Source organism: Chiloscyllium plagiosum, chromosome 33, assembly GCF_004010195.1.
Source record: "Chiloscyllium plagiosum isolate BGI_BamShark_2017 chromosome 33, ASM401019v2, whole genome shotgun sequence".
Classification (NCBI taxonomy): domain Eukaryota; kingdom Metazoa; phylum Chordata; class Chondrichthyes; order Orectolobiformes; family Hemiscylliidae; genus Chiloscyllium; species Chiloscyllium plagiosum.
Genome location: NC_057742.1, coordinates 22,192,038 through 22,201,802, shown reverse-complemented (window position 1 = coordinate 22,201,802; position 9,765 = coordinate 22,192,038).

The following is a 9,765-nucleotide window of genomic DNA, read 5'->3' as shown; positions in this document are numbered from 1 at the left end:
ATTGGCTCATCTGATCAAGATCCTCTTGTACTTCTTTGCTGTCCACTACACCTCCAATTTTGGCGTCATCTGCAAGCTTGCTAACGATACCTCTTGTGCTCATATACAAATCATTTACATAAATGGTGAAAAGTAGTGGACCCAGCACCGATCCTTGTGGCACTCCACTGGTCACAGGCCTTTGGATTAACTTTCCAAACATAAACTGGGATTGCCATAGTGTTAAGTGTTTTGATGCAGAGGAATTTGTAAAATATCTACACAAAAAATTTCTGATTCAGTATGTGAATGTACCTACTAGAGAAGGTTCAAAACTTGACCTACTCTTGGGAAAGAAGGCAGGGTAGGTGACTAAGATATCAGTGGGGGAGCACTTTGGGGCTAGTGACCATAATTCTATTTGTTTTAAAATTGTGATGGTAAAAGATAGACCGGATCTAAAAGGTGAAGTTCTAAATTGGAGAAAAGCTAATTTTGATGGCATTAGGCAAGAACTTTCAAAAGCTGATTAGGGGCATGTTCATAGGTAAAGAGACGGCTGGAAAATGGGAAGCCTTCAAAAATGAGATAATGTGAGTCCAGAGACAATATATTCCTGTTCGTGTGAAAGGAAAGGCTGGTAAGTGCAGGGAAAGCTGGATAACTAGAGAAATTGAGGTCTATTTAAGAAAAAGAAGGAAGTATATGCTCAGGTGCAGATAGGAGAGATTGAATGAATCCTTAGAAGAATATAAAGGCAGAAGCAGTATACTTAAGAGGAAACCAGGAGGGCAAAAAGGGGATATGATTTAGCTTTGGCAAATAGGGTTAAGGAGAATCCAAAAGGATTTTATAAATACATTATGAACAAAAGGGTTACTAGGAAGAGAATAGGGTTCTTCAAAGATCAGCAAGGCAGCCTTTTTCTGGTGCTGCAGGAGGTGGGGGAGGTATTAAATGAGTATTTTGCATCAGTATTTACTGTGGAGAAGGACATGGAAGACATAGAATGTGGGGAAATAGATGGTGACATCTTGGAAAATATCCATATTACAGAGGAGGAGGACCTGGATACCCGGAAATGCATAAAAGTGGATAAATCCCCAGGACCTGATCAGGTGTACCCTAGAACTCTGTGGGACATAATTGTAGAACTGCTTTTCCAGCACCATACTCTTGATATAAATCAAAACAATTTTAACAAACCCCTAACAGCATACCAGCAGAAGGTTTCTCGAACAATGAAAAACTTGGACAGTTTACATTCTGAATTGTTAGGCAAGGAAGAGTCTCTTGTATTCTTCACTGGAAGATTAAACGAATAGAGACATTTCATTGCCTTCTGGTTGATACTGAGAGAGCAAGGTCTCTAAGCATAGGCGTTCTAGATTTACTCAGGTAAACATAAGACCATAAGACATAGGAGCAGAAATGAGGCAATTCAGCCCATCAAATCTGTGCTGCCATTCAGTCATGGCTGATAAGTTTCTGACCCATGCAACCAGTTAGACATTGAGATTTCTTTGGGAATTTGGATCAAGATTTCACTTTCTTAAGATAACTTTCCAAGGTACATATTCCCTCCAATCCTAAGAACCAGGTCATGGGGGGACAATTAACATTTTATGAGAAGCCAGTGTTATGGACCAGGCCACACCCCCTCAAAATATTTTGAGAAGGTAGCCCAGATCCTAAATTTATTTTTCAAGGCAGATGAGAAATGGATGTTCTAGAAATGATGCAGCTGGTCAAACCAATCATCTTTAAGCAAAACAGAACTTATTTGCACACTATGGTCGAAACACAAACAAACGAAACCAGAATTTAGAATAACTTAACTATTTGAAAACTCAACCAAACTGAAATTGCAACTGAACAAAGGCTTTCCAATTCCTGCAACATCCAATAAACACACCCCTTGGCAAATGGTAAATTCAAACACAGGTTCATACAGGCAGGAGAGATTTCAGAGAGAAATTTCAGCCAAGACCTCTTTCGAAACATGGAACGTCATGTCCCTGTAACAATTTCTCTGCTACCATTAGAGTCATAGACATGTACAGCATGGAAACAGACCTTTCGGTCCAACCCGTCCATGCCGACCAGATATCCCAACCCAATCTAGTCACACCTGCCAGCACCCGACCCATGTCCCTCCAAACTTCCTATTCATATACCCATCCAAATGCCTCTTAAATGTTGCAATTGTACCAGACTCCACCACTTCCTCTGGCAGCTCATTCCATACACGTACCAACCTTTGTGTGAGAAAGTTGCCCTTTAGGTCTCTTTTATATCTTTCCCCTCTCACCCTAAACCTATGCCCTCTAGTTCTGGACTCCCTAACCCCAGGGAAAAGACTTTGCCTATTTACCCTATCCATGCCCCTCATAATTTTGTAAACCTCTATAAGGTCACCCCTCAGCCTCCGATGCTCCAGAGAAAACAGCCCCAGCCTGTTCAGCCTCTACTTATAGCTCAAATCCTTCGACCCTGGCAATATCCTTGTAAATCTTTTCTGAACCCTTTCAAGTTTCACAACATCTTTCCGTTAGGAAGGAGACCAGAATTTCATGCAATATTCCAACAGTGGCCTAACCAATGTTCTGTACAGCCGCAACATGACCTCCCAACTCCTGTACTCAATACTCTGACCAATAAAGGAAAGCATACCAAACACCTTCTTTGCTATCCTATCTACCTGCACTCCAAGGTCTCTTTGTACAGCAACACTCCTTAGGACCTTACCATTAAGTGTATAAGTCCTGCTAAGATTTGCTTTCCCAAAATACAGCACCTTGCATTTATCTCAATTAAACTCCATCTGCCGCTTCTCAGCGCATTGGCCCATCTGGTCCAGATCCTGTTGTAATCTGAGGTAACCCTCTTTGCTGTCCACTATGCCTCCAATTTTGGTGTCATCTGCAAACTTACTAACTGTACCTCTTATGCTTGCATCCAAATCATTTATGTAAATGACAAAAAGTAGAGGACCCAGCACCGATCCTTGTGGCACTCCACTGGTCACAGGCCTCCAGTCTGAAAAACAACCCTCCACCACCACCCTCTCTCTTCTTCCTTTGAGCCAGTTCTGTATCCAAATAGCTAGTTCTCCCTGTATTGGTGAGTTTTGAGAAGATTTGTAGCTCAGGTTGAGGTTCTGGATGTAGGTTTGCTTGCTGAGCTGGAAGGTTTGTTTTCAGACGTTTCGTCACCACACGCGGTAACATCATCAGTGAGCCTCCAGATGGAACTTAATCCGGACGCTCACTGATGATGTTACCTTGTATGGTGATGAAACGTCTGAAAAGAAACCTTCCAGCTCAGCGAGCAAACCTACATCCAGCTTTTCAATATGGCTCTATGTTGAGATAATTAATTTTACAGAGAATATCCTCTCTAATACTACATTATGTGTCAAATATCAAAAGTCATAATTACCTAAAGTTTCTCAAAAAAAAACAGTAATTTCTCTAAGTATTTTGCATACATTTTTCTTTGTAAATGTTCCATTGTTGTTGAACTAATCCATTGCTATTTTAAAAAAATGCTTTGATATTCTGCTGACTATATAATGGAAGATCCATTTGTGCAATGTGAAGTAGATTCCGTAATGCAAAGCCACTTGGATGGAGCTTACCTCGATGAATATGCCAATCAAGGATGCAAAACTACAACAATCTGCATTTGCACACGGCTTAAACGCAAAAAGCAAAATAAAGTGCCTTACAAGAATGTTTCTGAGAGAAAATTTGATACTGCGACATAGGTGTTGGTCATAGGTGTTTGACAATCTAGCCAAAATACAAATTTTTTAAGGAACTGTTTAAAGGGGAACAAAGGACTGAACAGGTTAGGGAGCTATGCCAATATTTAGGGTCAAATAGCTGAAAGCATGGCTGGAGTGATGGAAATTGGGGGCACATAGTTTATGTTGTATGTTATCTTTCTGCTGCTTTGTGGACCTATGAGGTCCACTTGTGGCAGTGACTTATAAAATTGATAGTCAAAGCATCCGCCACATATGTGGATCCTCCTAGTTGCTGCACAGCCACACGATGTAGAGGGAACATTGTACAAAAGAGGCCAACATTGGCACAGCAAAGCTTCCTACAAGAAATGTAAAAATAATGAATAAGTCACTCCAGACAAATACAATACAATGGTAAGTAGGACATTTTCATGCTCCTGAGGATTGGGTTTTCAAAGCGATGTAAAGTTTCTCTGTCATTTCAAGATTGGCAAAGAGTCTGAACTCCTAACCCCAAAGGTGTGTTGTGACATGGGATAAACCCCTCTGCTAATTTAAATCAGTGACCCAGAAAAGATTCACCCTGTGCTGTAACCTGTTAAAATTCAAGAGGCAAAGAGCTATCCCAAAAGACACCATTTAAAGTAAAAATTAACAAATTTATTTGTTAAAATCTAATAGAGAATAATTAACTAACATCTATTTACAACTTATTTATTCAAACCTATCGTTTACCTTCCACTCTAAAATACTGGTCTGAAAAAATGCTCGATTAAGATTTTCAGAAAAATTCATATTTCAAATCCAGCCAGCTGTTCAATCTTCTTTCTGTATCTTCCTTTGTAAAATTTGCTGTCCAGGTCAGTGTCTGTGACTTTTTCTGTGCAAATCCCTTCTCCAGACAGGTACCTCTCAGAGAATTCATATGAACAGCCTCCATCTATTGGTGTTTTGGCAGTTCTCCCTCAACTGTCCAATTGTTTCCAGTTTTATATCCCAAAAGAATCAGATCATTTAATCAGTTTCAATATTGTCAAAATACTAAATTCAAACTTGGTTGGAGTTTGGTATCTTGGGCCATAATCTAAACAGATTGGCTTAATTTAAATTTGTTTTTGTCTCCTAGCTACCCAGTCAGTGCTAGCTGTTTATTGTTATCTTTGGACTCTGTGTGCCTCTCTAAGTCCTTGCTAGCTTTCAACTCTCTTAAAGGTACAATACCCCTTACACCTTTATAACAGCTGACACATATGATTTTTGCTAGGGCAGGAATGGGGCCTGGTAGTCAGTACCCCATTTTGGAAAGGTATGGCTTTGCATGTGTTTCTGGGACATATTTAGTAGAGGTCATGTGTCCTTTAGAATTGTTAAAAGTAGTACAAATGTGGAGAAAATGTGCATAAACATATTGGAACTGTAAAAGTGTCAAGCAGAGGTAGCAAGTAAAGCTATCAAGCTGTTAAAGACCTTTAGCTCATTTAGAGAAATGATTGGTATGCTAAAACAACCCATTGTTTACTATCTAATTGGCTGTCTGTTGACATAAGCCTGAGGGCTACCCTTACTGGATTAATGCTGCTTTACTGTTTAGACAACTATTAGTAAGTTGCCTACCACTTCACAGTTTCATTGTCAGCACATGCTTATAGATGAATGGTTGCTATAAGGCATTATGTAGTTGACAAAATGTAAGTGAAGAAGTGCTTTCTTTCAATATATTGATGTCTGAAACACACACATGGATTTTATATCGGTTAACCTTAATTATAGTTCTGAGGTCAGACCATTGCAGTTACCAAGTGACTTGATATGGTAGCTGAAGGGACAATGAGTTGCGGGTGGTTTGTATGAGTTGGTGTGAGTTATCTTTACGTAGACAGAGGGCTCTGAAGGGCTATGGACTATTTAAGATGAAAGGTATGGGAATATTGGAGTGTGTACAAGACACAAGGTGGTATTGGTTGATATGGATGTGACATGGCGAGAGTGAGGGAGTTTGTGTGTGATAAGTGAGGGCAGGAGGGAAGTTGTATGATATATTCTTTTTTTTAATTTTAGCCACAGTGCTGGTACATTAGGCAGGCCTTCAGCCCAGGCTGCACCTATACTCAGAACCCTCCTCAAACGTTTTGGAGTCACCTGACCTAACTCTGAGTGAATTCCCCCACTCCAAATAAAATTCCAAATGCTGGGTGAAACTCTCCTGAGTTTGTGGAGCAGCCCTGAGTTATAATTTTTGGCAGTCAAGATTAAGCAGCAGATATGATAATACCCAAAAGGTATCATTGCTCAAGTTCCTTGGATGTACATTTGAAGACTTGCACAGTTGCATATTTTAGATTCTCTCCCATACAGGGAAATCACAATCTACTGTTGTTTAACAAGATGTGGTATTGGAATTTCACTTGCTATTCATGAGATCTGAAAGTACAGCAGAGAATTAAAAATGGAAATTGCTGCAGAAACTCAGCAAGTCTGGCATTTTTTTGTGGAGACAAAAACAGAGTTTATGTTGCAAAACCCAAGACAAACTTCTTCCAAAACATGGGTTGTTTTTTCTTTAGGGGTCTTTTAGGAAACCCCAGAAGAATTCCAAGGAAGAAGTAGACTCTCAGGTTTCTGAAGAAGAGTCATGCTAGACTCAAAACATGAACTCTGTTCCTCTGTCCACAGATTATGCCAGACTTGCTGAGTTTCTGCAGCAACTTGTGTTTTTGTTTCAGATTTCCAATATACATTGGAATTTGTTTCATTTTAGCACAGAAGCAAATGTTTTGCTTTCTTTAGTAAGACCAATCTCTATTATTCACATTCGATTTTCCCCCCCGTGCCTGAATTGAATACCTTCATGCACTCCATTGCTTTCAGATATTTCCAATAGGCAGTAAGCTCCACACCTCCTCCATGATTTTTATTCAAAAAGTCATTTAGATTGTCTGAATTCTTACATGCGTCAGAAAATCTGCCTGTAAAGATACGTAATTAATAACACAGAAAAACTTTGTGTGCACATGGACAAATTATGAATGCTCGCTTGAATTCCCAGGTACTGGACTGTGAGAAATGCATTGCTTAGGTGCATAATGGAAAGCTAGGTTTGAGTTGCTTCCAAGTATCTGGTGAGGCAGCGCCATTTGAGAGAAGTGTTTGGATTAGATTACCTAAAGTGTGGAAACAGGCCCTTTGGCCCAACAAGTCCACATCGACCCTCTGAAGAGTAACTCACCCAGACCCATTTCCCTCTGGCTAATGCACCTAACATTATGGGAAATTTACCACTGCCAATTCACCTGACCTGCTCATCTTTGGACTGTGGAAGGAAACTAGACCACCCGGAGGAAATCCACACAGACACAGGGAGAACGTGCACACTCCACAAAGGCAGTTGCCTGAGGCTGAAATTGAACCTGGGTCCCTGGCACTATGAGGCAGCAGTGCTAACCACTGAGCCACTGTGCTGCCCCATCACTTTTGTTTTCTGATTTTTCAGACTTTGTTTATGCTGAGTTGCAGAATTAAACAACAAAACGATCTGGGGAATAACAATTTATCAACTAACTGTTTTTATCTGCAGTTTACAGAAATCCCGATTCATTGACTTATTTTATTTACTTTATTCAATGCTTATGAGCAAAGTTCGTGATTATCATTAACTTTTGCAATGTGTGTTTTCGATAGAGTGAAACAGGGAGAGAAGTGAAAAATTTGCCTTGACATATTTGTGCCAAAAATGGCTCGGTTGAGTGAAAGACTTAGAGTGACTGCAACTGAAATATATGTGTAGAACGTGAGTGCAGTCACCCATTTAAAAAATCTGCCTCTTTGACTAAACTTTCAATCACTTGTCCTCATATCCCCTTGAGCGAGAACTATATTAATAATATAACTTAAGTTATTAGTCTAGGATTTTCATTCTGGTTGCATTCTTGAAAAACATGATTTCAAATGATTGTCTCCACTAAATTTGCTTCCAAAAATATTAGGTAATTATGCAAGTTGTGCTCCAATACATCATGGCATCATTTAAACAATATAAACATGGCGACTTCCAGTGGAAGCTGGAAGAGCAATCCTTCATTTTCCACTTGTGAACTCTGCAATTTGCTGGACTCGATATCAAGCTCAGTAATTTTAGGGCCTGAGCACCTTTGCCCATTTCCTTACCCCTACCCCCACATCAGGCCCTGTCATCACATGGGCTGCTGCCATAAACAATTTGACAATAAAGCTAATTCAATTCATAAATAACCCATTATCTGCCAGTAATGGCCTCCATTAGCAGCCATTCATTCTCCCAAGTTGACTTTTAACCAGTCCTTTGTCTGCCCAATTGGTTTACTCTCAATCTCTGCCCTATTTCTGTCTTACACTCATTCTTTCCCCCTCCCCCATCCCTTCTTTAGCATATAAGGAGGACTCAAACCAGTGTCTACAGGAAAACAGCACATACAGACCAAATACTGAACTACAGAAGCAACCATCCCAAAAGCCACAAACGATGCTGCATTAGAACATTATTTCAATGAGCCACCATGCACTGCAGCACAGAGGAACAATGCAGAGCAGAGGAAAATCACCTATACAGTATATTTAAAAAGAATGGGTACCCAATGAACACAGTCTGCCGATTTCTCAGCAACAAACACAAACAATCACACAAAACATATCCAGAAACCTTAGCCACTTTCCCCTACATCAAAGACATCTCAGAAACAACTGCCAGACTACTCAGACCTTTTGGCATCATGGTAGCCCACAAAACCACAAACAGACTAAAACAGCAACTAATGAACTTGAAAGACTCTATACAGACAACAAGCAAAACTAATGTCATTTACAAAATACCTTGCAAGAACTGTAACCAACACTACATTAGACAAACAGGCAGAAAACTCGCAAAAAAATGAATATCAGCAGCCATAAAAAGACATGACCCACTCTCACTAGCATCCTTACATACAGATGAGGAAAGGCACCACTTCGACTGGGACAATATGTTCATCCTAGGATGAGCCGAAAACAGACATGCATGGGAATTCCTAGAAGCATGGCATTCCAACTGGAACTCTATCAACAAACACATTGACTTGGATCCCATTTACCACCCACGAGAAATAGAACAGGAAATTACATCACCAACCCAAGAAAACCCAAACACATAAATAGAAAGTGGGCCATACCAGTGCTTCATTCAGAGGCTCAGTGATGATGTTACCTAGTATGGTGACAAAACATCTGAAAATGAACCTTCCAGCTACAGCCAGAAAAGAGTATCCTTGATTATTCGAAGGACATGAGCGGGGAATATTTTGTTTGGTTAATCGAACGTCAGATAATCGAATGCCAGATAACATTGTTCGGATAATCCAAAATTCGGTTAATCGAATGCCAGCTAATTAAGGTTCCTCTGTATACTAACCATTTCCTACTTAAAATGAGTTCTGAAATAGAGTCATTGGACTCGAAATGTGAACTCTGCTTTTTGTCCACAGATGCTGCCAGCCTTGCTGTGTTTTTCCATCAATTTCTGTTTTTGTTTCTGATTTGGGTGTGAGTATAGGAGATATGCTTAGTAAGTTTGCAGATGACACAAAAGTAAGTGGTGCAGTGGACAAAGAAGATGATTATCTCAGAGTACAATGAGATATTAATTAGATGTGTCAATAGGCCAAGGAATGGCAGATGGCAGTTTAATTTAGATAAATTTGAGGTGTTGCATTTTGCTAAGGCAAACCAGGCCAGGAGTTATAAGGTTAATGGTAAGGCCATGGGGCGTGTTGCTGAATCAAGAGACCCAGGGGTGCAGGTGCACAGTTCCTTGAAAGTGGAGTCATAGATAGACAGGGTGGTGGAGAAGATGTTTGGCATGAGAATGTCATGTTACAGCTGTACGGGACATTGGTGAGGCCATTTTTAGAAAACTGCATACAATTTGGTCTTTTGGAAGGATGTTGTTAAACTTGAGAAGGTGTAGAAAAGATTTACAAGGATGTTGCTGGAACTGGAGGGTTTGGGTTTTCAGGAGAGGTTGGAGC